The sequence below is a fragment of the Chelonia mydas genome, chromosome 2 (assembly GCF_015237465.2).
Source record: "Chelonia mydas isolate rCheMyd1 chromosome 2, rCheMyd1.pri.v2, whole genome shotgun sequence".
Lineage (NCBI taxonomy): Eukaryota > Metazoa > Chordata > Testudines > Cheloniidae > Chelonia > Chelonia mydas.
In genome coordinates this window covers 164,903,736-164,930,605 of record NC_057850.1, presented here as the reverse complement: position 1 = coordinate 164,930,605, position 26,870 = coordinate 164,903,736, and the positions used below count along the sequence as shown (strand labels likewise).

At 42.4% G+C, this 26,870-nt stretch overlaps 1 long non-coding RNA gene across 1 annotated transcript; it reads left to right on the top strand.

Annotated features, from left to right (window-relative positions):
* The first annotated feature begins 1,955 nt into the window (after positions 1-1,955).
* On the top strand, positions 1,956-26,486 carry LOC122464632. The gene is made up of 3 exons (XR_006288832.1): positions 1,956-2,258; positions 21,079-21,240; positions 26,038-26,486. It is a non-coding gene; the product is annotated as an uncharacterized LOC122464632 (long non-coding RNA).
* The last annotated feature ends 384 nt before the right edge of the window (positions 26,487-26,870 follow it).

Genomic DNA, 26,870 nt, shown 5'->3' with positions numbered 1-26,870 from the left:
ACCCTTCACATCCCTGGCTAGCTGCAACTCCAATTGTGCTTTGGCCTTCCTGATTACGCTCCTACATGCTCGAGCAATATTTTTATACTCCTTAGTCATCTGTCCAAGTTTCCACTTCTTGTGAGCTTCCTTTTTATGTTTAAGCTCACCAAAGATTTCTCTGTTAAGCCAAGCTGGTCATTGGCCTTATTTGCTATTCTTTCTGCACATCGAGATGATTTGTTCCTGAACCCTCACTAAGGCTTCTTTAAAATAGAGCCAGCTCTCCTGGACTCCTTTCCCCCTCATATTAGCCTCCTAGGGGGTCCTGCCCATGAGTTCCCTGAGGGAGTCAAAGTCTGATTTTCTGAAGTCCAGGGTCCGTATTTTGCTTCTCTCCTTTCTTCCTTTTGTCAGGATCCTGAACTGGATCATCTCATGGTCACTGCTGCCCAGGTTGCCACCCACTTCTACTTCCCCTACCATTTCTTCCCTTTTTGTGAGCAGCAGGTCAAGAGGAGCACAGCCCCTAGTTGGTTCCTCCAGCACTTGCATCAGGAATTTGTCCCCAACCCTCTCCAAAAACTTCCTGGATTGTCTGTGCACTGCTGTATTGCTCTCCCAGCAGATGTCAGGATGATTGAAGTCCCTCATGAGAACCAGGGCTTGCAATCTGGAAACTTCTGTTAGTTGTCTGAAGAAAGCCTCGTCTACCTCATCCTCCTGGTCTGGTGGTCTATAGCAGATGTCCACCACGACATCACCCTTGTTGCTCTCACCTCTAAACTTAACCCAAAGACTCTCAACAGGCTTTTCTATAGTTTTCATATTGGAGCATTAAGCAATCATACTGCACCCTTACATACAGTGCAACTCCTCCACCTTTTCTCCCCAGCCTGTTCTTCCTGAACACTTTATACCCATCCATGACAGTTCTCCAGTCATGAGAGTTACCCCACCAAGTCTCTGTTATTCCAATCACATCATAGTTCTTTGACTACCAGGACTTCCAATTCTTCCTGCTTGTTTCCCAGGCTTCTTGCGTTCATGTACAGGCACCTAAGATAACTAGCCGATTGCCCTACTTTCTCAGTATGAATCAGGAGGCTTCCCCTGTTGCACCTTCCTCCTTGTGTTTCCTCCTGGAATCTCACTTTCCCACTTACCTCCGGGTTTAGGTTACCATCCCCCGGCGAACCTAGTTTAAAGCCCTCCTCACTAGGTTAGGGAGCCTGCCTGCAAAGATGGTCTTCCCCACTCCTTTAGATGGATCCCATCTCTTCCTAGCAATCCTTCTTCCTGGAACAGCCCATGGTAGAAGAATCCAAAGCCCTCCCTCAGACACCACCTGCGTAACCACGTATTTACCTCCACAATTGGATGGTCCCTACCTGGGCCTTTTCCTTCATGCTGAGTAATCAGCAAGACACAACATGGTAAAGATGTTAGATGGGAGAAGCTGTATTAAAATAAGTAACTAGGTTCATTAGAATTATAATGGAGAATTGTGAGGGAGAATCCGAGCAGGAGACTGGCGACTCCTGGCTTCTGTTACTATTGCTGCCACTCACTCGGTGCTCATGGAAAAATCCACTTAACTTCCATGGGCTTAAACCTGTAAAATGGTTACATTAATACTTACCTCATTGAGGGGTTGTGAAGCATAATTAATTGTTTGCAAAATACTTTGAGAGAGATTTAAATGAAAGGTGCTATGGATATTTAAAGTATAATTATGTTCTGTTACCATTCTATAGCAATACACAAGTGTAGAGCTGTATCTCATTTGTGAATATTGCTGTAGGAGGGGTGTGTGTGTTGTGCGTTGGGGGGACCTAATATCTCCTCTCCAGAATCATTGGATAGAACAAATCTGGGGATGGTGGAGGAATAAAACAGCAGGGTAGGTCTCATTGTAGCTAGAGGTTTATTTAGGACTGGAAAACATCTGAATCTCATTTCTCCTTTCCTATGAGCATGGCTCTTGTGGAACCTGAGTATGCCTCAAAGTTGCTGCAGCCTTTCACAACTTTATTCTAATGGCAGTAATGATGATCTGTTTCCCTGTTCTTAGCCTATCAGTTAACAAGAAACATGTTAAAAGAAAAGGAGGACTTGTGGCACCTTAGAGACTAACAAATTTATTTGAGCATAAGCTTTCGTGAGCTACAACTCACTTTATCGGATGCATGCTGTGGAAAATACAGTGGGGAGATTTATATACACAGAGAACATGAAACAATGAGTGTTACCATACACACTGTAACAAGAGTGATCAGGTAAGGTGAGCTATTACCAGCAGAAGAGCTGGGGTGGGGGGGTGGGGGAGGTGGAAACCTTTTGTAGTGATAATCAAGGTGGGCCATTTCCAGCAGTTGACAAGAACGTGTGAGGAACAGCAGCGGGGGGGGCGGAATAAACATGGGGAAATAGTTTGACTTTGTGTAATGACACATCCACGTCCAGTCTTTATTGAAGCCTAAGTTAATTGTATCCAGTTTGCAAATTAATTCCAATTCAGCAGTCTCTCGTTGGAGTCTGTTTTTGAAGTTTTTTTGTTGAAGAATTGCCACTTTTAGGTCTGTAATCGAGTGACCAAAGAGATTGATGTGTTCTCTGACTGGTTTTTGAATGTTATAATTCTTGATGTCTGATTTGTGTCCATTTATTCTTTTATGTAGAGACTGTCCAGTTTGACCAATGTACGTGGCAGAGGGGCATTGCTGGAACATGATGGCATATATCACATTGGTAGATGTGCAGGTGAATGAGCCTCTGATAGTGTGGCTGATGTGATTAGGCCCTATGATGGTGTCCCCTGAATAGATATGTGGACACAGTTGGAAACAGGCTTTGTTGCAAGGATAGGTTGCTGGGTTAGTGGTTTTGTTGTGTGGTGTGTAGTTGCTGGTGAGTATTTGCTTCAGGTTACGGGGCTGTCGATAAGCAAGGACTGGCCTGTCTCCCAAGATCTGAGTCATCCTTCAGGATAGTTTGTAGATCCTTGATGATGAGTTGGAGAGGTTTTAGTTGGGGTCTGAAGGTGATGGCTAGTGGCATTCTCTTATTTTCTTTTGTTGGGCCTGTCCTGTAGTAGGTAACTTCTGGGTACTCTTCTGGCTCTGTCAATCTGTTTCTTCACTTCAGCAGGTGGGTATTGTAGTTGTAAGAATGCTTGATAGAGATCTTGTAGGTGTTTGTCTGTCTGAGGGGTTGGAGCAAATGTGGTTGTATCGTAGAGCTTGGCTGTAGACAATGGATCCTGTGGTGTGGTCTGGATGAAAGCTGGAGGCATGTAGGTAGGAATAGCGGTCAGAAGATTTCCGGTATAGGGTGGTGTTTATGTGACCATCGCTTATTAGCACCATAGTGTCCAGGAAGTGGATCTCTTGTGTGGACTGGACCAGGCTGAGGTTTTCCTTCATGTTGTCCTTCATGCTTCTTTGCTGCTATGTTCTGTCCTTGTCCAATCTGATATTAACATTAGAGACTCATATGTCTCCGTCTCTTGCTATTGACACTACCACTCTCACACTTTTGCTTTGCCTGGTTAGTATTACTTAAAATGTGAACATCTGGATTACATAAATCAAAAACATCGAGCAAGTCTTACAGAATCTAAATGACATTCAACCAGAACTTTGCAATTCATCTACATTTTCTAAACATATGTGAAAATCCTGCATCTGTTTTACATTTAGTACATAACTCTGACATGGAATTATACATCACATTCTTTTGTCTTGAAGCTATATGTAACGTGCTGAAAATTTAAACGTCAACCTAGGTTTAGTATTTACTGATACAAATTCAACTTGCTCATCTACCCAACTCCAATCTTTCTGTGACTAATTTGAAATTAATCATGCATTCCACCTGTCGATAAGCCTCAAATTTCCTAATTACTACTGATTGAAAACCCATAGAAATACATTATAGAACTAGTTTTTCAGTTAATCATTCTGTTTTCTGAAATATTCAGATAGGGATCTTTGAGTTAATTCCCTAACATTGTATCTTTATTTTGTTTCAGATGTATTATGGGTATAATTATAGTGGGAACAACCATGATTGCTATAGTTCAGACTGTAAAACTTTCCATTCTAAACCCCTATTTTCAGTCACTCATCTCTGACATTTCAGACTGAATTTGTATTGATCTGGTCTCCACCCAAAGGTTAAGTAAAACAAATGCAGCTATTTCTAACTAAAGGTAGAATTAAAAAAAAAGAGAACTTCTCCCTTTACAAAAAACAATATTACCTCATGAACACCTGTCAAATGGAAATGGCTGGGGGAGGGAGGTAGAAAGTTGAACATCAGTATGAGAATAGTCCTCATTGATTAAAAGTGCCTTTTAGTGATATCACAGTATTGTCAACCCCATATATTCAAAAATCATGAGTGAGACCTCCAAAATCATGAGATTGGCCTCAGATTTACAGAAATAACCTTGGGTTCTTTATAAGCCTTCTGCTTTCTGAGACTTTACATTTCATTCAGTTTAAATTTTCATGGTGACTTTTCCCCCACAACACTAAGAGATAAAAACTTCTAATATGAAAGCTAAGATTCTTTCCTCCAGTAACTGGGGCTTTAAGAAAAATAATAAACATTGTGAGACGTGAAATAATCATGAGAGTTGGCAACACTGTAAATACCATAGTTTGATTTTGATTTGACCAATTTGATTCCACATCATGTGCTGTGCATTCATTCTACACTCTGCAGAGTGTTTTTTCACTAAGGTTATCGAGCGTGATGATGTATAGTTCTTATTAAAATATGTTCCGTGCGTTTTCATATATTCCTAATTTTCCTACATTTCTAGTGATAAACTATGTGCAATTCAGCAATTTCAGTATTACTGCAGAATACTCAGGGCTGGCATCGTGGTAATGTACAAACACACTCTCTGGCTTGGGTACCGTAATGGAGACCTTCATATGTTTACTGTTTCTTATGGATCCACTTTTAAAATATTTGTCCTGCATTTAGTACCGTATTCAAGGACAGAACTCTTAACTCACTGATTTCTCCCCTCTCCCTAAATTTAAACCATAAAAATGTATTTTGTTAGTAGCCTTCATAATGTCACTAGAAATGCAACTGTCTCAACTGTTTAATGAAACACCTCCTGAAAGAACACATTTTTCAGCCATGAAAAAACCTAGAGAATTAACAACTGTGAACAATATGCCCCTCACCAAATTCATCAATGTCAGTAGTTCAGTTTCTAATGTTTCCTGATCTATTCACTGCTTTTCCCCTTTTGCATTTGTGTATGTGAGCAGCAGTTGACTTCTTAACTGCTTAAAAAGAAACATATCATTATGGGCTTATGCGGTGGCGGTGTCTTTTAATGTATGTATTAGAGCTGGTTTGAAAAATATGTTGTTTTCATTTGTTTTTATGTGGAAAATTGAGACTTTTTAGCAAAAAAATCAAAACTATCAAACTTCCAGCTGAAAACTGAAAATGTTGACTTTAGAAATGCTGTTGTGGTGCCTCGTGCCTTTAGTTTTTTTCTATAGGGCTGGGCTCCCTGGCTGGACTACATCTCCCAGGGTGCACTACAGTTTTCCCTCTTGCAGAACTACTATGGTGCAACATGGATTGAGGCCATGATGGAGATGACATCTTGCCTGGGGACATGAGGCATCCAAGCTACAAATCCTACAAGACACTGTGGTGGCATTTCTGAATGGAAACTCTTTGGGTTTTAGGAATTTTTTATGAGAAGCCAAAATTTTCCATGGAAAGCAGACTAAAAAAAATGACAAAATCCAATTTTCTGTCAAAGCAGTTTTGACCGAATTTTCTACCAGGCCTCATAAATATCCCTGGTTAAGTCAACAGAAGCATCTGAAAAAATATTTGTACTTTTTTTCTTTAAGGGATCAATTTCATATCAAATCTCAAATTCCACAGCTTTCAAGGAGAAACAGGATTTTGTTTGTACCCCAGACAGGATTGTGAGGATGAATTTTGCACCATTAGAGATGCCTCCATTCAGCTGAGACATTAGATTGAAATTCCCACTGAGCAAGAGGGACTTCACTTCTAATACCTGTGAGATGGAGATCAGGTCCACTATTCACTGATGTATGTGAGCTGTTATGGTATGTTGGATCAGATAGTCACTATACTCTCAGGACCAAATTTCACACTGTTTGATGACCTGTCTAACCTCACTGAAGTTAATGCATTTGCATAGGGCAGTGGTTCTTGACCAAGGGTACATGTACCCCTGGGGGTACATAGAGGTCTTCCAGGCAGTACATCAACTCATATAGATATTTGCTTAATTCAGTGTTTCTTAACCTGGGGGTCATGACCCCCAGGGGCTTTGCAGGATGGGTTTAGGGGAGTCCCAAGTCCAGCACTGGTGTGTAGGGGGCGGCAAGCAGGACAATTGCCCGGGGCTCCATGACACAGGGAGCCCCACAAAGCTAAGTTACATGCTTCAGCCGCAGGTGGCAGGGCTCAGACTTCAGAAATTCTGAATGTAAGTACAATATTTATATTCCAATACATTTATTTTATAATTATATGAGAAAGTAAGCACATTTTCAGTAATAGTGTGCTGTGACACTTTTTTGTATTTTCATGTCTGATTTTTGTAAGCAAGGCGGGGGAAGGATTGTTAGGGAGTTGGAGAGCCTCCCCCATGCAGACTCTGGCTGACCCCCTAGCCTCTCCTTCCATCAGGCATATCTGCCTCTGTCCTCATGTCTCCCTGCACCCCTCCACTTCCTGTCCCTCATGTGGCCCTGCACCCACACTCCCATTCAGCCGCAACTCAATGTTGTCACCCCACAAGCTCCAATGCTCCCACCCCAATCTCTCTCCTTACCAGCCCCTCTGAACACCAGTCTGTGTGACCCCCCATGTGCCCCAATCTCTATCCCTCCCATACTCTGTGCCTCCTTACCTGGCCCCTTAGGCACAGTGCTGTGAGGAAGGCAGCGTCTGCCTCCTTTCTCTCCACTGCTGGCTGCTCTGGCATGTGAGCCAGATATCCTCTCTTCTGGCATTACATCAGCCCTGGTGAGAAAAAGGTGTAATTGCAGCATGACCCCTCTCATGGCTTCCCTTCGCCTCCCTGTTAGAATCAATTATTTTGAGGGTTAAAAAAAATCTGTGGGGGACATTAATTCTGCACTTGCGCAGCAGTGTAGAATTTCCCCAAGAGTAATTGTTAAGTTGACTTCTGTCTGTAACAGGCTGGCTATAGTAGACCAGACTGTGATTAACTACATGAAAGACTAAGAGAGCCCAGCATGATTTGCTGTTCATTGTGTGCCTATGGTAGAAAACTGACTGGATTAACACTGTTGTTGTTATCTACAAAAGAAAGGTGACAAAAGAAACTTAAGATAGTCTTGCAGTATCTCATCAACTCATTGGAAAACTGTACAACATTTAATTTGAGCAAAAGAATACGCAGCAACTCAGTCAGGATCTCCTACAAATAGACTTTCCCTTTCTGAAAAAAATGCATATGGTATTCATCAACTGTACAATTTGCTTTGCAATCACTGGAGATGCTTAGGACTTCACATGAAGTATTTGGGAAGCTACCCAAGAAAGATGATTCATGCTTCTCCAAAACTCATACAAAAACAATCCCTTACCTTGTACTTACAGAATGGTATCCCAATCATTTATGGATTTATACTCACATATGTTAAGGCTTTAGGAATGAATGGATTGAATTTGAGCTAAGGAGAATCACAGAATCATAGAATCTCAGGGTTGGAAGGGACCTCAGGAAGTCATCTAGTCCAACCCCTGGCTCAAAGAAGGACCAGCCCCAACTAAATCATCCCAGCCAGGGCTTTGTCAAGCTGGGCCTTAAAAACCTCTATGGATGGAGATTCCACCACTTCCCTAGGTAACCCATTCCAGTGCTTCACCACTCTCATAGTGAAATAGTTTTTCCTAATATCCAACCTAGACCTCCCCCACTGCAACTTGAGACTACTGTGCCTTGTTCTGTCATCTGCCACCACTGAGAACAGCGTAGCTCCATCCTCTTTGGAACCCCTCTTCAGGTAGTTGAAGGCTGCAATCAAATCCCCCCTCACTCTTTTTTCTTCGGCAAACAAAATAAGCCCAGTTCCCTCAGCCTCTCCTCACAACTCATATGCCCCAACCCCCCTAATAATTTTCATTACCCTCCGCTGGACTCTCTCCAATTTGTCACATCCTTTCTGTAGGCCCAAAACTGGACGCAGTTCTCCAGATGTGGCCTCACCAGTGCCAAATATAGGGGAATAATCTCTTCCCTCGATCTGCTGGCAGTGTTCCTACTAATGCAGCCCAATATGCCATTAGCCTTCTTGGCAACAAGGGCACACTGCTGACTCATATCCACAAAAAGAAAAGGAGTACTTGTGGCAGCTTAGAGACTAACCAATTTATTTGAGCATAAGCTTTCGTGAGCTACAGTTCACTTCATCGGATACATCATACATACTTCATACATTGGATGAAGTGAGCTGTAGCTCACGAAAGCTTATGCTCAAATAAATTGGTTAGTCTCTAAGGTGCCACAAGTACTCCTTTTCTTTTTGCGAATACAGACTAACACGGCTGTTACTCTGAAACGACTCAGATTCAGCTTCTCATGCACTGTAATCCCCAGGTCCTTTTCTGCAGAACTTCCACTTAGCCAGTTGGTCCCCAGCCTGCAGCAGTGCATGGGATTCTTCCGTCCTAAGTGCAGGACTCTGCACTTGTCCTTGCTGAACCTCATCAGATTTATTTTGACCCAATCCTCCAATTTGTCTAGATCACTCTGGACCCTATCCCTACCCTCCAGCATATCTACCTCTCCCCCCAGCTTAGTGTCATCCGCGAACTCACTGAGGGTGCAATCCATTCTATCATCCAGATCATTAGAATACCTGTCTGATTTCCTATAATGCCTCAAATTTGTGTCAAAGCTAAACACAAGCCAAGTATGACTGTTCTAAAAAGTTCTTGACTTCCAAAGGTGGGCCTCATGCCCATTCCCTCTGCCAGCCCTTGTGTTCTCTAGTGGAGCCTTGCTCCTGTATTTTTTATTTTTCAATATTGCATATGAATTCAGTGAAAGGACATTGGCTTCTTTCAATTAATGACATAGCCACAGGCCAAGAGCTGCATAATCAACGTAAGGGCAAGCATTCCCCCAATATTTCACCAACGTGCCTTAACACTGATATGCAGAGCTCACCTCTGAGCATGAAAAGTAGCTTAGTCTCTGCGCCCATTCAATTCTTGCCCTCACTGCTGAGACCGACAACTAGCGGTAACTGTGGTGGTGGCGTCTAGTGGCCTGGGAGATACTTGTCTGCAGAGAATTGAGCAGAAACAAGCTCCTTTCATACAGGACACAGAACAATCATCAGATAATAGCTACTTTGGCGCTATTAAGCTGGGTGAATAATGCAAAAACGTTTGTATTCTGGCAAATCTTTAGGGGCTGGCTCCAAAGCCCATTGAAGTCAGTGGGGATCTTTTTATTGGCTTCAAGGGGCTTTGGCACTGATGTGTCTTTCTCTTTTACACAATAAACAAATGTGGAAACCACACAGGCTCCAAATATGTGTCTACTAAATTTTATACAAACATGCAAGGCCTATCTCTTTATATACTGCTGCTCTGACTGATTTCTTATGGTTCAAAAATGTAGAAAATGGTGAGCACCACAAGAAGGATCATCAAATATTTAATTGTATACTGCCTTATTCCTATATCTGGGGGGAGTTTTTCAAAGGCAGTTAGGCACCAATCCCCCTTTGAAAGTCAGTAGGCATTAGGTGCATAACTGTAATTTGTGCCTTGGAATATCTTCCCCCTCTGTCCTTAACTTCTATGTGCCTCAGTTTACTTAATAGTAAAGTAGGAATAATACTTTCCTACCTACCAGGGAGTAGGGCTTATTAATTTGAAGTTTTGAAGAAGTTTTAGATGGAAAGGACTAGTGGTAACTCTTTCAGGAGTTCAGAATCCTGAATTTGGGTCCTCTAATAAATAGAAGGTTTTCTAATTCACATGCGGTGCAGAGTCTGAGAAGTTCCTTCATTTCTAAAATTCAGCATAAGTGTTTTTTTAAAGTAATGATGCAAGACTAGTATAAAAAAAGCAACAGAATATTCAAAAGTGGAACAAGTCACTAAAATGACACCACCACATAAAAGTTTAATCATCATCATATTTTGCTTTTAGTTACTCTTATGCAACCCCTTTTGGTTTGGGTGGTGTTTCTTCTTTGTAAAGAAGGGAAACATTTTGCTGTGTTGAGGAAGCTGCCTTGATTCATAGGTTAAGTTGTTTCTTATTTGTGTATCATGGTTCTGCAGATGTTGGAAAAACCTGCTTTATGTCAAAAGGTGTAAGAGCTTTGGAATATACTGCAAACCTGTGTAATTTCATGTGCGTTAACATAATTTTTTAAAATGTCCTGCTGTAGATTCAAGAAACAGGTGCTCTTGAGATAGACTGTTCATGTGATCTTAAAGCTAACATCTGTCAAAAACACACATTGGATTAGATTCGCAGCTGGTCTAAATCCATGTAGCTCCATTTAAATCAGTTTACACAAGGATGAAATCTTGGACCCCCACTGGAGTCTGAGAATCTTTCCCATTGACCAGGACTTCAACCCACGTATTTATGGGCCCTGTTAAATATGGTAGTGTGGACAAGAAATATGTCAGATACCTTGATGCTGGGTGCCCTACAAATGTCTGCAATAAACAATGAATGAAATAGTCTGAACACCGAAAATGAATTAAATATGGCAAAGTTTTGCATCACATCTTTTTAATGGAAAAATTATTTCAAAGGTTGCAGCTGTCTTCCCCTCCTCCCCGCGCCCTTTAACTGAGAGCAGTTAGCCTTCAGTGGCACAGGAAATGGTGGAGAGCAGCAGCCAAAACTGTTGTAAAGCAGCTGATGTCTCTTTTTTCTATATCTGCACAGCTGCAAAAATGATTTAACAATATGTTAACACAGGAATTGATTTGGACCAGATCATGAAATGGTGTAAACTGGCATAAATCCAGTGATTTCTGTGACACTCCTGTGACTCCCTGCACCTGAGGATCTAGCCCTTAAGAAATATTCAGTGGAGCAGAACCATGAACCAATCTCCCACCTCCCAGGTGAATATCCTAATTGTCAGGCTACAGATTCATATTGTCTGTCTTGCACAAAAATATTCAAGTATTTCCTGCAAATTGGAATAGTTTCACCAGAGAGACTGTTAGACTCACCCCAGAACAGCCCATTGGTTTAGGAGGTGGGAGACCCCTGTTGAAATTCCTGCTCCACATCAGGCAGAAAAGGGAAGTTGAACCTGGGTTTCCCACCACCAGTTGGGTGCCCTAATGACTGGGCTAAAAATTATAAGAGGGACATTGTTCCCATGTGCTTCCATCTTCCCTGTTTTGTGAATCTAGCCCTGTAAAAATGCCCAGAAAGAATGTTTTTGTTCAACCAGAAGCAGACGTGATTGCTGAAATTTCAGCATATTTTGGTTTCAGTTCTACCTGAATGGATTTCTTTTTTTTTTTTAAATTTTTAAGAACTACCAGTGAGCCTAGCTCTGTTCCTAACTTACTCTGGTATTAATGTGAGGAGAAACAAGCCCATAGTTCTAGTCTTATTTTAAAGAACTGTTCTTGGCTTTTTGGCACTGGTACTGTGACCTTAACTAGGGCAGTGACTGTTGCAAAAGCCCAATTGTTGTACATGTAATTGTCACTATACAAGTCTTACAGTTGAAAGATTTTGTATAGGGTTTCTTTTGTTAACTGGACTTTTTTAAAATGTAAGTCCTTAAAATTGGACGGACTTCTAATATTCAGCATGTATGTAAATTTTAGAGAGCTGTGTCTCATTATTCACCACATAGTGAAAATAAGTAGAGAATTTAAATATGTGGAGGAAAGGGTAGCAGTGGCACCTAAAATTTAAATCGAGCTAAATTCTCTCCTTTGGTGCTTGCTTAGCTGTTAAAAGTAGAGATGGGCCTGATCTGAACCCCGCATCCAAACTCCAGATCTAAGTTTGAATTTGAATGTGCAGCTTGGACTAAAGACTGCACGATTTGAACCAATGACATAAAAGGGACAAAGTCTGTAAGAACTGTCTGTGTGTGTGTGTGTGAGAGAGAGAGAGAGAGTAGCTAAGACAGAGATCTACATCCGTGGAAAAATGGGAATCTGGATGCTCATTGTCCAACAGTTTCCAAATATTGGGGGACTCTGGAAGAAGGATACAAATTTCATAACTGGTTCCTACCTTTAACATAGGCTGAACCAAATATTTGTATCTGAGCTTTGACATGGAGTAAGTTTAAAAGACCTGGATATGAATATTGAGGCCAAGATACAGCTCTTTTCTCCAGTAACCTGATCACTTATGTGAACATCAAGAGGGGAACATCACATAAACATTACAAATACGCTTAGGAGGGAAAGACTAAGCACAGAGCATAGAAATTTGGTGTCACACAGCACAAAAAATAAAATAAATAAAATGCAGGAGTGAGCCACCAAGTCATTCTTCTCTCGTCTCATTTGTAGATGAGAGGTAAGAGACAGAGCAATTGAGTTGAAAGAAGACACTTACGAGTTGGGACTGAAGCAGTGGCAACTTGCCTGCTTAAAGAAATAGAGCCAGGGCAAGAAATACCACCTTGTAGATTGGAAGGAGAAACAAACAACTAATAGAAATGCATTAAAAACATATTCAGCCTTCTAGCAGAGCTGACCACTGCTTCACCAGCCAGTGCCAGCAGCAAAACAAAAACAAAGCTGTACATTAGGACATAAAGTCATAATAAGAAAGTTGGATTCCTTCCTCTCTCCATGGGGAAATACAAAACAGAAAATATAATCTCTGTGACTTTCACACATTTTTAGCCCCAAAATTACCAAACTCTCTTTACTTTTTTGCATGGTTCTGATCAAAACAGGAAGCACTGAAACACTACAAGAAAAGCCTTTTCTGGTTGTATTACTGGTTGGATCTAGAAGCAGAAGTGTCAGAAATATCACCAGCAAAAAGAACTGGTACTTACAAGATTTTGGGCCCAGTTTCACAGAATCAGTTTGGGACATGCATCTGGAATCATTTTGGATGCTTAATTTATATCAAAATATTTGGAGCAGCACCAGTCTCTAATGTACCCATCAGAGGGATGAACCGTACTTAGTGATATCCTTGACCCCATGCAGAGCATGGCATGAGCATTAGCTAGGATGGAATCATGGGGGAGCCTGCACTTCCTTAATGTTCATTTCTCACACATCCCTAGATTCTTGACCATAAAACTTCTTTTTTTTTAATTGTTTTATATTTTGGCCTCCATCCCCATCTAGTGTTTCTAATTGTTAGTAACAAGATTAGTCATCTCTATTATCTCATTAATAGAGCTAGGCAACATTTTTCATTCAGAATATTTTTTGGTGAACAGTGCAGATTTGGCAACACCAAAAATGTTTTCCAAATCTGTCAGTTCCACCAAAGTGTGTGTGTGTGTGGGGGGGGGGGGGGGGATTCTGAAGAATCAAAATATTTCATTCTGATATCTTTGAATGAAACACATTTTTGGAGGGGGCAGGGGTTCAAAATGACTGTTTAGCAATTCCTTCAATTTTATGTTTAGACATTAAACCTTTAAATCCTCAAAATTTAACCTAAATGTCTCATTTTTGGGGTCGAATGAAACTTTTCATTTGACCCATTTTTTTTAAACTTTCCAATTCGCTGAATTTTGAAAAACAAAAATTCGGATCAAACTGAAATGAAATTTTCAGAACTGCCAGTGAACTGAAAAATAAATTTATTTGCACAGTTGTACTCATTTTTTACTCACTTAGCTAATAAAGCTTTCTGTTCTCTTACCGGAAGAAAGTATCACACAAAGTTGTGTGTTCATTTTTATGAACATCAGTCTCTGGACTTTGGTGGCAAATAAATAAATACTTTACTCCGTTGTTGGCCCTAGCTATTGAAGTGGCTGTAATATTTCTAGTACTGTAATGAGCTTTAAGTAAGGCCATTTATGACTTCAGACTTTCACATGTTGCGATGCAATTGGCCTCTCTGGTAATTCACTACATTCTGCATACTTTCATTGGTCCAATATCACTATGTAAGGTGCTGACCTTAAGTATTTTGGTGTCCCTCTCCCACATCAAAGGGGGAAACAGTTATCAATATTTGTATTGACATGTTTGAATTTCACAACTAATTAATCAGAACAATGACAAAAAATAGCATTCGTATTTTAAAAATAAATCTCTTCCCTGAGTGATCATATCAAAATTTGAAAAGCCCTCTACCAGTACAGGAAAACTTTTAAATATACCAGTTTCTCAAAATAAATAGTCAAACAACTTCTTTGTCTTCTTTCTTAGTAAACCCAAGCACTATGAAATCTTCCAAAAAAGCACAAAGCGATAATTGAATTATTTTACTCCATGCAGAAATAAAAATAGCTATAGCTTAAAAAAAGTCTAGATCCAAAATAGTAGCCCCATTTTCTGAGTCTGTTGCATGAATGTGTAAGGTCCAAAAGACCCACACATCCTCCTCATAAAATTCTGAATTATTTTATCTATATCAAATTGCAATTTTGCTGGAAAAAAAAACACTCCTAGACCCAGACACACAATCACCACAGAGAGAGAGAGTGAGTAATTTTTTCTATTGGCCACATCAAGAAAAATATGCACCTTTTGCTCCTTATAGAGAATATTTTCTCTTTTGCCCGTACTACATCATTTTTCTCTTCAATCAAATAGCTTTTTCAAAAGAAATAACTGTAGAAAATAGTGAAGTGGATCCATTTAAAGACACAGACTCAGTTTCTTTGTTACTATTCCCTCCAGGGGAACGTTGTAATTGAGAAAGTTCAAGAACAAGAAAACTGATTCCAAAATACGCTAGCTCTCATGCTTCAAAGAAATGTGAATATAATTTGCCTTTTTTTTTTTTAGGTTCTCTGCCCTTCTGTGTAAAACAGTTATCTTTTAGAAGGACTTTGTCTTTCTATATTTCCAAATCAGCTATTTGTCTCTGTTTCTCATCCAATTTATTTTCTACTATATCTGTCTTATCCTCTAATTGAGAAATCTTATTGATTAGAAGAAAAGGAGTACTTGTGGCACCTTAGAGACTAACCAATTTATTTGAGCATAAGCTTTCATGAGCTACAGCTCACTTCCTTGGATGCATACTGTGGAAAATACAGAAGATGTTCTTATACATACAAACCATGAAAAAATGGGTATTTACCACTACAAAAGGCTTTCTCTCCCCACACCCCACTCTCCTGCTGGTATTTTCCACAGTATGCATCCGATGAAGTGAGCTGTAGCTCACGAAAGCTTATGCTCAAATAAATTGGTTAGTCTCTAAGGTGCCACAAGTACTCCTTTTCTTTTTGTGAATACAGACTAACACGGCTGTTACTCTGAAACCTGTCATTATTGGTCAGAGTATTCTATTGGAACCCAAGTTTGAGTTCTAATCAGTGATTAACTGCAAAAGTGGATTCCAGAGACACTTTCGGGATTGCGAGAGTGTACGAAGTGTCTGGGTCCAGATGTTGAGCTGCATTTGGTGCCACTCAGGAGGGGGTGTAGATTCACTGAGGTTACCTCTACTTGAGTCAGCAGTGCTGGCTCAGGCTGATACAGTGCTCCTTCCACTCCAGTTCTATCCTAGGCTGCTGTTTGTTTCTACTGAACTCATGCTGTCTTATGTTCTCATGAGGATTTGTGGGTGTGTGTGTGTGTGTGTGTGTGTGTGTTAAACTCTCTGCTATGAAATCAAAACATAATAAATTGAATTAAAAACATAAAATGAAAAAAATCCTTTTTGGCATCAATGGAGAGAGCAGCAGTAATGGTATTTTCCATTTTATTTCCATTTTATTTTCATTTTCTTGGTGAATTTAATCACAATAAACCCTTGCGTCACTGTGTTCATGACATTTCTGCAGTATGTTTAAAAACCAAACATGGTCAAGCTGAGTGAGTTCTTGAAGTACACATCCCAACAGCAGCAACATAACTTTTTAATAGTTTGATTAAAAATTTGTATCCGGCATTTTTGTATTCAGTAGGAACTCTGGTCCTGTCTTTCCACGGAAGTAAATGGGAGTTCTACGCCTAGAGTAGCTGCAGATTCATGTTGTCTAAGTGTAAGTACCCAGGCAGTGAATAATCCGGAAAGACATTTTTTATTAAGAATTTGTCATGTAATCCCAAAAATTTAGAGGAGAAAATTTCATTATAAATCATGTAAAACCTGGCTGAAAGCCATCAGAATTTAGAACCTTTTTGTTTGCTATAAGAATTTAATACTGACTGAAATAGCTTTAGAGGCTATATTGTAGGAAGAACTAAACATCAGGTCTTCTCAGAATATCTTGTCATGTTAGGTAAAGTCTAGAAAAGTTTTGAAACTCGACAAGTGTTGCGTTTTACATTCTCTGTAAATATCTCTAATGCTCATGAGTTTCTCTCTCCTGGCTGAATTGGTTTAATTTTATCTTTATTTCTCTTAATTTTGACATAAGCTAATGAATGCCTGGAAGTATTCTTTTCTGAATAACAACTATGATTGAATAACTGATTTCGGTTCCTTTGAAGGCAAAAGGAGCAGCTAGTGCCTACCTATTGAACTAGTAGAACTGACTGAAAAGTACAAAAGTCTGCACTGAATTTTTCCCCCCAAAACTTTGAAAATTTCAAAAATGTGGATGAACTAATACCTAGTGTTAGGCACTTAAGTCTGCACTAACTGTAATTTATTGTGAAAAAATATCACTAGATTCTCAACTCTTGTATATTGAGCATGTCATCCAGCTTCCTCTCATTTACTTCAACAGCATTCAGTAATACTTTAAAAGGTATGTAAGAGCCAATCAAGCATTAATTTAGGTCCAGTCCTGCAAACACTAGTAAAGTTAAGCATACATTGTACAATGGTTAGTCTTTCCATTCATTTCAATAGGATTGCTCACAGAAGTAAAGTTAAGCGTGTGTACAAGCATTTGCAGGACTGAGGCCTTGATTTGGGATGCCCCACAGGTGCTCTCTGCAGCATTGCCCCTCTTATCAGAGCCCAATAATCCATGAAGGGGCATCCACTGAGAAATGAGAGCATATGCAGAAGAGTCTCCAGTCCACACTCCTGTGATCCTCTTACCAGGATCCTTTCCTTCTGATTCATAAACATGTAAAAAAATCCTGACTGCATATTCCTTTTGTGGTTCACTTCCTTGCAGAGCTCTCCTATTTCACACTCTGCACTGTATACCTGTAACCTTGTAATATTACCTTTAATTTCTGACATCAGAAATGGACTATCGGAGGAGTCCCACTGCTGTAAAGTGGTGCAGTTAAGCATAGGCATAGCCCCAATCCTGAAAAGGCTTATCTGAGTACAGATATGATTTTAATAGCTAGAGATGAGGGTTGAATAACTGGTCTTTTGTCTGATATTTTCCTTTGCATTTTTCTGGATTTGAAAAATTACTCACTAAGGATCAACTAATTAACAAGTCATCATTTCTAAGTGTTGACATTGCATTATAAGTGTTTTAGTTTGTACTAGTCATCACGACTCTACAGGCTGTACAGGGGTCAAATGATACATGTTAACATCATGAAAGATCACTTACTTTTATGCCATTTTCATACATTTCTTCAGATTTTATTCCCTCCTTCTAGCTCTTCTCCCCAGCCTGTTTAAAGATAATGCGTGAAATCCTGACCCTAGTGAAAGCAGTGGGAGTTTTGTCAATGAAGTCAGCAAGGCCCGAATTTCACTCAACGAGCCCATTCTCTGTTACACCAGTGTGAACTGGGAGTAATTCCTTCGAGGTTTGGTCTCTCCTTAAAATTTATACTGGCATAACTATGTCACTCAGGGGTATGAGAAATCCACATCCCTAAATGGTACAGTTAAACTGACCTAACCCCGCAGTGTAGACATCGCTAGGTTGATGGGAGAATGCTCCAATCGACCTCACCTCTCAGGGATGTGGATTACCTATGCTGACAGGAGAAGCCCTTCCACAGGTGTCTTCACTGAAGTGCTACAGCCATGCCGATGCAGCGTTTTAAGTGTAGACAAGCCCTGAGCATAGGCTACATCTATACTAGGGGGTTATGCCGGCATAAGCTCCGTAGTGTAGATGTAGCCTGAATGTCAGTGGAGTTACACCAGTCAGCACTAGTTAGAGGAGAATGAGGCCCATGGCTTTTGCTATGTTCTGAGCTTTCAATGACGTGATTCCCATCCATCACCACTTTAGCCTTTCTCTAGGTAAATCTAATCATTTTTTTTATCCTTCATTCTCAAAATTGGGAAAATGGGAAAACACATTAGGAAAATTATAGTATCTGAAATATAATAAAACCACTCCGCCTTCCATATACATTTTTCATTTAGAAACTGCATGAAAGATTAATGCAGTCTGGTTTATTAATCATAAATATTGATCATTCAAATGAGGGAAAGTACACAGAAAAACAGTACGAGCTGGTACCGTCTGAAAGACCAGAAGGAAAGTGTCTGACTGCTGTAAAATGCAAGCACGGCGATTTTAAAAGCGGGGAGGAGGGTGCTGTGATACATGTGGTCTGTGTCAGGAATTCAACAGCATGTGCTTCAGGATGGTCTGTTCCACTCCATCTAGCGTCTGAGGAGAAAAGGACGAGCAGTACAATGTCATAATGAAATGGGCAATGACAGATTTGCTGACTGATGTGATTTATTCATTCAATGATGTAGCCATTCATTAACTCCAAATAGTGATGACCCTGGAAGAGTTTTTAATTGTTCCAGGTAACTAAATGACTCTAACTCAGAATTCTTTAGGTGCTCCTTATTAGTTTAGGAAGGTTTAGGTAAAACTATACCACGACAGTAATGATATTTGATGGAAATAGCAACATCTGGAAGATTTAAGGGTTACCATTGTATAGGGCCTGTTCAATTGGCTCCGTGCAGGGAGGTGGATGACCTAATATTTCTATATCGTTCTGCCTCGCTCCCCCAAACTGGTGATTCGCTCAGCCCTGTCCTAAAGGCAGGCTCTCACCAGTAACAGAGCCAATTACCTGTGATTGTTTAGGCTGCTCCCAATATTCCTCTGCTGTTTGCAGCTTCCGAAAGTGCAGTTCAAGTCAGATAAGAGATTCTATAAAAATGTAAAAGTAGAGTACCATACTTTATCAGTTCTTCCCAGTGCTGGGTTTACAATGGCGCCAATGGCTCGATGGAGCCAGGCCCATGCTCAGAAGGGGCCCCAGGCTGCTTCCCTTGCACTGTGCCCCCAGCCCACCACTTGCTTCTCTCAGCCTGCCTGCCAGCTGGCTGAGGGCTCCTCTCCGCCCCCTGGCCCCACTCCCCTGCTCTTCTCTGCCCCCGGCCGGACACCAGTACACCTCTGGTTCAGGGCAGTCTCTGCTTCCCACCCCGTATGGGGCCCCGCCTGTCTCCCTGGAGCTGAGCGCCTGGGACTGGTGCAGAAGCCTGGCCAGTCTCGGCCAGCTGGGGGGGTAGTGTGGGGGGCTTGACTGGGCCTCTCTAGGCAAGTACGTCTTGAGGAAGCCTGGCCAGGGCAGGCCCTGGCCTGGCTGATTGTGTCGCTCCTGAGGGGCTGGAGCTATTCCACTCCCCATACCAGCCCTGGCTGTGCTGCTGGCTCAGCCCGGCAGACACAGTCGTCTCCCAGCAGGGCTGGTGAATGCGGCCGGGAGGCAAAGCATGGGGAAGTGGGACTTTGAGGGGTCTGGGTGGGGGTGCTGGGCTGTGAGGGGGTGGGGAAGATCTGTTCATGTTGGGCACTAGGGAGTGGGGGGTGCTGGGCAGTTGTGGTGGGACTGTGGGCAGGGGGTGCTGGGCAGGGGTGGTGTTGCGCAGGGCGCTATGCATTTGTGGGGGAGGTCAGGGGGCACTGGGCATAATAAATCCAGAGGGGCTCTGGCCATAAGGGGTTGGGTAGGGGGGTTGGGTGGCATGGCATGGGCCCACCACACAGGCGCTGGCTGTGTGGGTGCTCCGCACCCACCGGCAGCCAAACTCCCCCCACCTCCTCCCTTGAGCATGCCGCGTTCCTGCTCCTCCCAGCACTTGTGCCCGGTCGAGCACCCACCGGCGGGAGCAGAAGTCGGCGCCTCTGGCCCACCCCCAAGGGGAAGGGACACGCTGGCAGCACAGGGCCGGGCGGGCCACTGTGTGTCTGGCAACTGCCGGTTTGTAAGTAGTGCCTTTGCACTGGGCTGGGCGGAGCGGGGCCGCCCCTGCCATGCCATGCCCCATTGGCTGGCCCCTCGCTCTGGAGACTGACCTCCCCGGGCCATCTTCCATTGCCTCTATGGGGGCCCACAAATATGTTTGGTGCTAGGCCTATAAAAGGTTAATCTGGCCCTGGTTCTTCCATGTCGCTTGCTCAGTGTTCCAGCTTTTCTAACTGACAAACCTACAAACTCAGCCTGAGGTCAAAGAGGCAGAGTTGTTGCATTCTCATGAATCATTTGGGATAAAGATCTGCAGACCAAATTAGATCTCCATCGAGGCCCATACAACCCTATTCTCTTCAAATTATGCCCACAGTGCCATCTGTGCAAACCCATTGCCTTCAATTGCACAAGTGTAACTGATTGGAACTATGATGAAGACCAAGAAAGAACAGAATCCAGCCTACTCTGTTGGCTCTGCACGGCTCCTGGGACTAAAAAGGAAAAAAAAAATCTGTTAAAATGTATCTCTGTCGCTGAAGTCAGAAGATCTGACTGAATATACATAAGCAGCAGATCTGAGTGGAGAAAGGTGCTGTTTTTACAGAGTCAGTTTTCAGCATGCCGTAGTACTTTAGGAACCATCTGCACCTGAGACTGTTTACAAGATTTCTGTCCCACTTGTGTCAATTTCTCTTTCAAAAGGCTTTTGTGGCTGCTGCTCAGTTTTGTGTGGGAAGCCTTTCAAACGGACATGGCTCTGCTGCATCTTTTAGTCATAAAAACAAACCTCAACAAATATTCAAGCTCTCTTGTATTTTTAATACTTTTTGAACAGCCCGAGTCGAAGGTCTCTGCCTTCAGAGAAGGAAGCTGAGAAAAGGAACATGGAAAGACCTGTGATTTGGCTGGAGAGACAGCAAAGGAAAGGGCTAGATGAATGGCTCGAGGAGTGAAGGAGCGTAAGCTGGCAGACACAGCAAAGCTTCAAGTATGGTTTGTAAGTAGCTTGGAATGCTGCAGAGGACCTGGGCTGGCTGTCAGGGACTGTGAACATGGTGGTCAGTATTGAATGTGTTCCCAGTTCACAAATTACACTAAATCCCAAGATTTCCAGATTAATAATTAAGGTAGCAATTTGGGCCAGATTCTTGGGCCCAGTTGAGCTTTGTTCACGGTGGGACCTGGATCTGGATGGGGGAAAGATGGCTCTAAACCACCTTTCTGCTCCCCTCGTTGTCTTGACTAGGCACTGAATGAATCCTGGTATAATTTTGAGCTCCACTGGGATGTGTTCTTTTGTATATTCTAGGTGTTAATGGCAACATGCTAAAATAATAAATAATATAATAATACTCTTAAATTGTATAGCACCATCTTATCGGATGTTCTTAAAGCACTTTAGAATGGTCGTTATTTTCAGAGCCTTAAAACTCAGGGAGAAGGAGAGGAAACTTGAAATATGAAGTCTTTTGCTTCTCCCAGATTCCTCACTGGATTGAGTCCCCCTGGACTGATGTGTTGGTGGAAGAGATCTTTCTTCTAGTGACTTCCCATAGGCTTAGATTCAAGCTCAGCCATTCACTTTCTCCATCTGCTCTTTTTAAAGCTACTGTAACACACAGCCCTACTTTGACCCACATTTTTAAATCTCACATGTGCTACAAGTGTGTTTAAATGTAAATGCAAGCCGCCTCCTTTCTCCTCCAGCTAATTTAATCCCAGTCGGCCACATAGGTGAATAAATGAAAAAGGGCCTGAAATGCTTGGAGAAAAAGGATATTGATTAACTGGAAACAATACTGTGAATCACATGGAAGATGTGATAAGATCATAAAACATGGTTATTATCTTTAGAAATCGCATAATTTTATCGCAACAGGGAGACTGGGTTGATCATATTTCCAGATCTGATGAGTTGCAAAAGAGTCTGGTTATACTTTTAGTCTCGGCTTGTAATGCACCTTGGAAAACATGAGCAGACACAAATGGCAGAAACAAAAGCATGTTTTTCCAGTAATCTGTTTTGTTTTTAAAGCCCACTTATCTGCTGAGGACTCCAAAGCAATTCAGCGTTATGAGTGTTACTGAAAACCGGCTGCAGTTATTTTGGCATGCTTGAAGGATTAAATCTAGACTATTTCCTCATGAGGACTTAAACATCTTATACACATTAAGGGGTCACAGTGTAAAATTTTCAGAAATGCCTAATTTAATCCATGCTTTCAGTACTCAGACTTTCAAAAGCAGCTAAGTGATGTAAGAGCCAAACTCCTGTTCTTAAAAGTGACTTGAAAGTCACTGGAATTTCAGTTCTTACGTCACTTGGGTGCTTTTGAAAATTGTAGCCACAGGCCCTAATTCTGTGTCACATTCTAGCCCCTTGACACCATTCAGCACTGATGGTTAGACCATACCCTTTGATTATCCTGCTTGTGGACGGTTCTCCTCTCAGATAGCCAGAGTACAGCTGTTATGCTGGCTCTATCTCCCTGCCCTGACCTAGGCCCTAGGGGGCAAGGAAGGGGCAGGAGAGAGCATGGCTCTTAGGGTTGGCAGGTGTCCAGTTTTTGACCAGAAGACCCGGTTGAAAAGGGATCCTGGCGGCTCCTGTCAGTACTGCTGACCAAGCCATTAAAAGTCCAGTTGGCAGCACAGGCAGGCTCCCTACCCAGCTCTGTGTGACTCCCAGGAAGCTGCAGCATCTCCCTCTGGGTCCAAGGCAGAGTGATGGCCATGGGGGTTCTGTGCACTGCTCCCGTACCCAGCGCCAGCTCAGCAGCTCCCATTGGCCAGGAACCACTGCCAATGGGAACTGAGGGGGCAGCACGTGCAGGTGTGGACAGCGGGCAGAGTCCCGTGGTCACGCCTCTACCCAGGAGCGAGAGGGAGATGTCACTGCTTCCTGGAAGCCACCTGAGGTAAGTGCTGCCCAGAACCCTTCCCGTGCCCCTAGCTCAGCCTGGAGTCCCTTCCTGCATCCCAAACCACTTATCCCTGGACCCACCCCACAGCTGCACCCCCAGCCAGAACCCTCAACCCCTCCCACACTGATACCCCAGCCCAGAGCCCTCTCCTTCACCCCAAACTCCTCATCGCCGGCCCAACCACAGAGCCCGCATTCCCAGCTGGAGCCCTCACCCCTTCACTGCACCCCAGCCCCCTGTCTCAGCCTGGATCCCCCCCTGCACCCTGAAACCCTCATTTCTGGCCCCATCCCTGAGCCAGCACCCCCAGCCCAGAGCCCGTACCCCCTCCCACACCCCAATGCCATGCCCCAGTCTGGAGCCCGCTCCTGCACCCAAACCCCTCATCTATGGCCCTACCCCTGAGCCCGCACTCCCAGCTGGAGCCCTCATCCCCCTCTCACACACCAAACTCCTCATCCCTGGCCCCACCCCAGAGCTGCATCCCCAGACAGAGCCCTCAGCCCCTCCTGAACCCCAAACCCCTCATCTCTGGCCCCACCCCAGAGCTTGCAGCCAAAGCCCTCACCCCCTCTCTCACTCCAACCCCCTGCTGCAGCCCGTGAAAATGAGCAAGTGAGCCAGGGTGGGGGAGAGCGAGCGACGGAGGGAGGGGGGATGGAGTGAGCAGATGCATGGCCTCGGAGAAGGGGCGGAGCATGGGGTGGGGCAAGGGTATTCAGTTTTCTGCAAATAGAAAGTTGGCAACCCTAATGGCTCTGAAGGCCATTGCAAGCTGATGCAATTTAGATCAGGCCTGTGGCTGCACTGACGGACTTGAAGCTACCTTTGCTCCCCACATGCTGTTTCCACCCACTGCAGGAAAGCTGTAAGTAAGAATCTGGTCTGGAGAGTTTAGGCCATCCCAAGTAAAGTAGCCATATACTGCACCAATCTCATAAGGAAGTGTGCTTGTTACAAGAGTGCATAAAACCATCTACTGACCTTGATGGAAACCATATGCATTTTCTCTCACCCATCCTATATGTCCCCCATGCGTTTGGCTCTGTAGGTGTTGACTTCATACACATCTGTTTTAAAATTTGATATACTCTTCAGAAGAACTATGAAATGCTGCAGAAAGCCTAGACCCAAAAAGGAGGTCAAAGTAGTTCAAGCTAACTAATATTACACTGCCTGCAAAACATAAATAAGAGGGAGTTTGGTCAGTTTTGTTACCTTTTTAGTAGGGGTAAGATAGTACAAACTACCAATGCTAGTGGTATTCTCATTTACCATTAAGCTTGGGATAATGCTCAAAGCAGTAACACCTTACCTATAAGCCAAAAGATATCAAATCTCTTTAACTGCACCCACTTTGTTTAGGGATTTCTTTACTTCCAAAGGTGAAATAAATATCAGCTTAAACTGGAGTTCTGTAACACCTAGCCAGTAGTTTTTTTCAAATCCAGATTGTGATCTGGATTCTGTGATGGTGAATCTAGAGTAACTTCACTTCATTGGAATCCAGTCAACTTTACTGCTGTAAATGAGGTCAGAATTTGACCCTAGGAATTCACAACGGACATGTAAGAATTGAAAGGAGAAACACAATGACTCAGAACAGATTTTGAACCCATGATTCTCCCAAATTGTAGCTACCTACATGGCAAACAAACTACAGGTTAAAAAATTCACTGTCCTCTGAAAATATATTATAGGTAGTACAGGTAACCATACTTAAAGTTAAGGTTGCCCCAAACTTCCCTTTTAAGACCCTATTTGCAGTTGCGTATAACTTTGCCAAACTTTTACTGTTTCAGCTGAATTTTTCAATGACGGGTCTGCCTCAGAATCATTTTTTTTGGGGAACATTTCCACAAAACCAGTTCAGCCATTTTCAGCTCTATAGGAACTCTGTGGCAGTGGCATGAATAGAGTCAATTTCTCCATTGTGGCATTCAACTGCCCCTAAATCATGAGACCATACTTTCTTTTCATCCAGTCCCCTTTCTCATTCACCACCCACCTTCCAACTTCTGCAACCAGAGAGGTCTTCTTCACTGCACAACCCTGATTCATCCCCAGAACAGGTCCCTCCTGTGAACTAAATGAGACAGGGATCCTATGGCAGGGTGGTGGTGGTGTATGAACAGGTAATTAAAGACAGTGTCATAATATATATGCACAAGGGGGGTGGTGAATTAAGGTTGCACAGGCAACCTCTAAATCAGGCATTTCCTAACTTGAGAACTTGACTTCGCAGCCTTTATGTTTTTAACATTTTTTGTGTGTGAACATGTAATTTGATTATAAGAGATAGAGAGGAAAGACACTCCAACTTAGTGTTTGTTAACAGTGCTAGATTGATATACATAGAAAATTAAGTCCTCGATTTACCACAGATTACGTACAGCACAAGCTGCAACAGTACAAGCTTCCCTACCAACATGACTCAATTCAGATCAGAGGAGACTCCCCTTGATCTGTGTAAATGTAGCTCATTCCCCATATCCATTTATGGTGAGATTTTTTCAAAAGTACCTAAGGGAGTGCATATATTTTCTATTGACTTTCAGTGGCAGATGGCTTCCTAATTCCCTTAAGAGACTGCCAATGAGTTAGGGTAGTGGATTTTGTGATGTGGATGCATCAACAGCAGGAATCTCTCTCTCTTTGGTCAGAATGCTTTAAACACAATGGGGAAATCATATGTATGGGGTTTATTGTCTGCATCATTTTGACATTTTATCTTTAGTGGGGATGCATTCTACTTTCGACCCCCAACATTCTGCATTCTAAAAAGATAGTTTCCCTATTTAAATTCCACACTTAAATTTGGTTTAATACAAAGTAGGCAATGTATTAACTCAGTGATTTCTTCTTTATAGTGGCAGTGAAAAGGAATTTTCTCCATAATTTCTTCAGGCCAAGACCTATGTGAGACAGTAGTCTCCTTGGAGTCAGTGAGATGACATACATGTTGAAAGTTAAGCACTTGTTTAATTGACTGAAGCCTGAAGACCTAGGTTAGCAAAGAAAGTGGCTTGGCCATGTGGATCAATTATCCCTAGCAAAAGAGAAACAGTCCTTGAATAAAGATGTCTTCATTAAGTCAGGAGAATTTACAAACTTGATTTGGCCAGGCTGCAAGTCTACTCCCCCACTCTGCCTCCCTAAAGAATCCAATATGGTTGTGGGCTGTGTGGTGAAGATGTTTGAATGTTGTTTTTTTGCTCTGATATTGTGTATATTCCTCATTCTGTAGCCTTATATATTCGGGAATTATAAATTATCTTCACACTGGAGCCAGAATATACTTTAAATCTTTTATTCCTAACCGTTCATTGCAGTTTGATTACCATTTTCTATTGCATTTTCAAAACTTCACTGTTTGTCTTAAGGTGACATTGAGTAACACAACTATTCTATAATGTGTGCGGGTTATTTGAAGCTTTTATTCAGTAGCGACTGGGGAAATTTCATTTGACTTCATACAGAAGGAGTTTGGAATATAGGCTACATCTGCACTTGGAGCGGGGAGTATGGTTCCTTGCTCATGTAGATACATTCATGTAGATACACTTAAAATAGTAGTGTAACCACGGTAGTGCTGGCAGGAGTGACACAGGCTAGCTGTCCCCAAGTAAAAGCCCACCTGGACCACATACTCATGTACTCTGGGCAGCTAGCCCATGCCGCTGTTCCTGCCACTTGGCAAGTT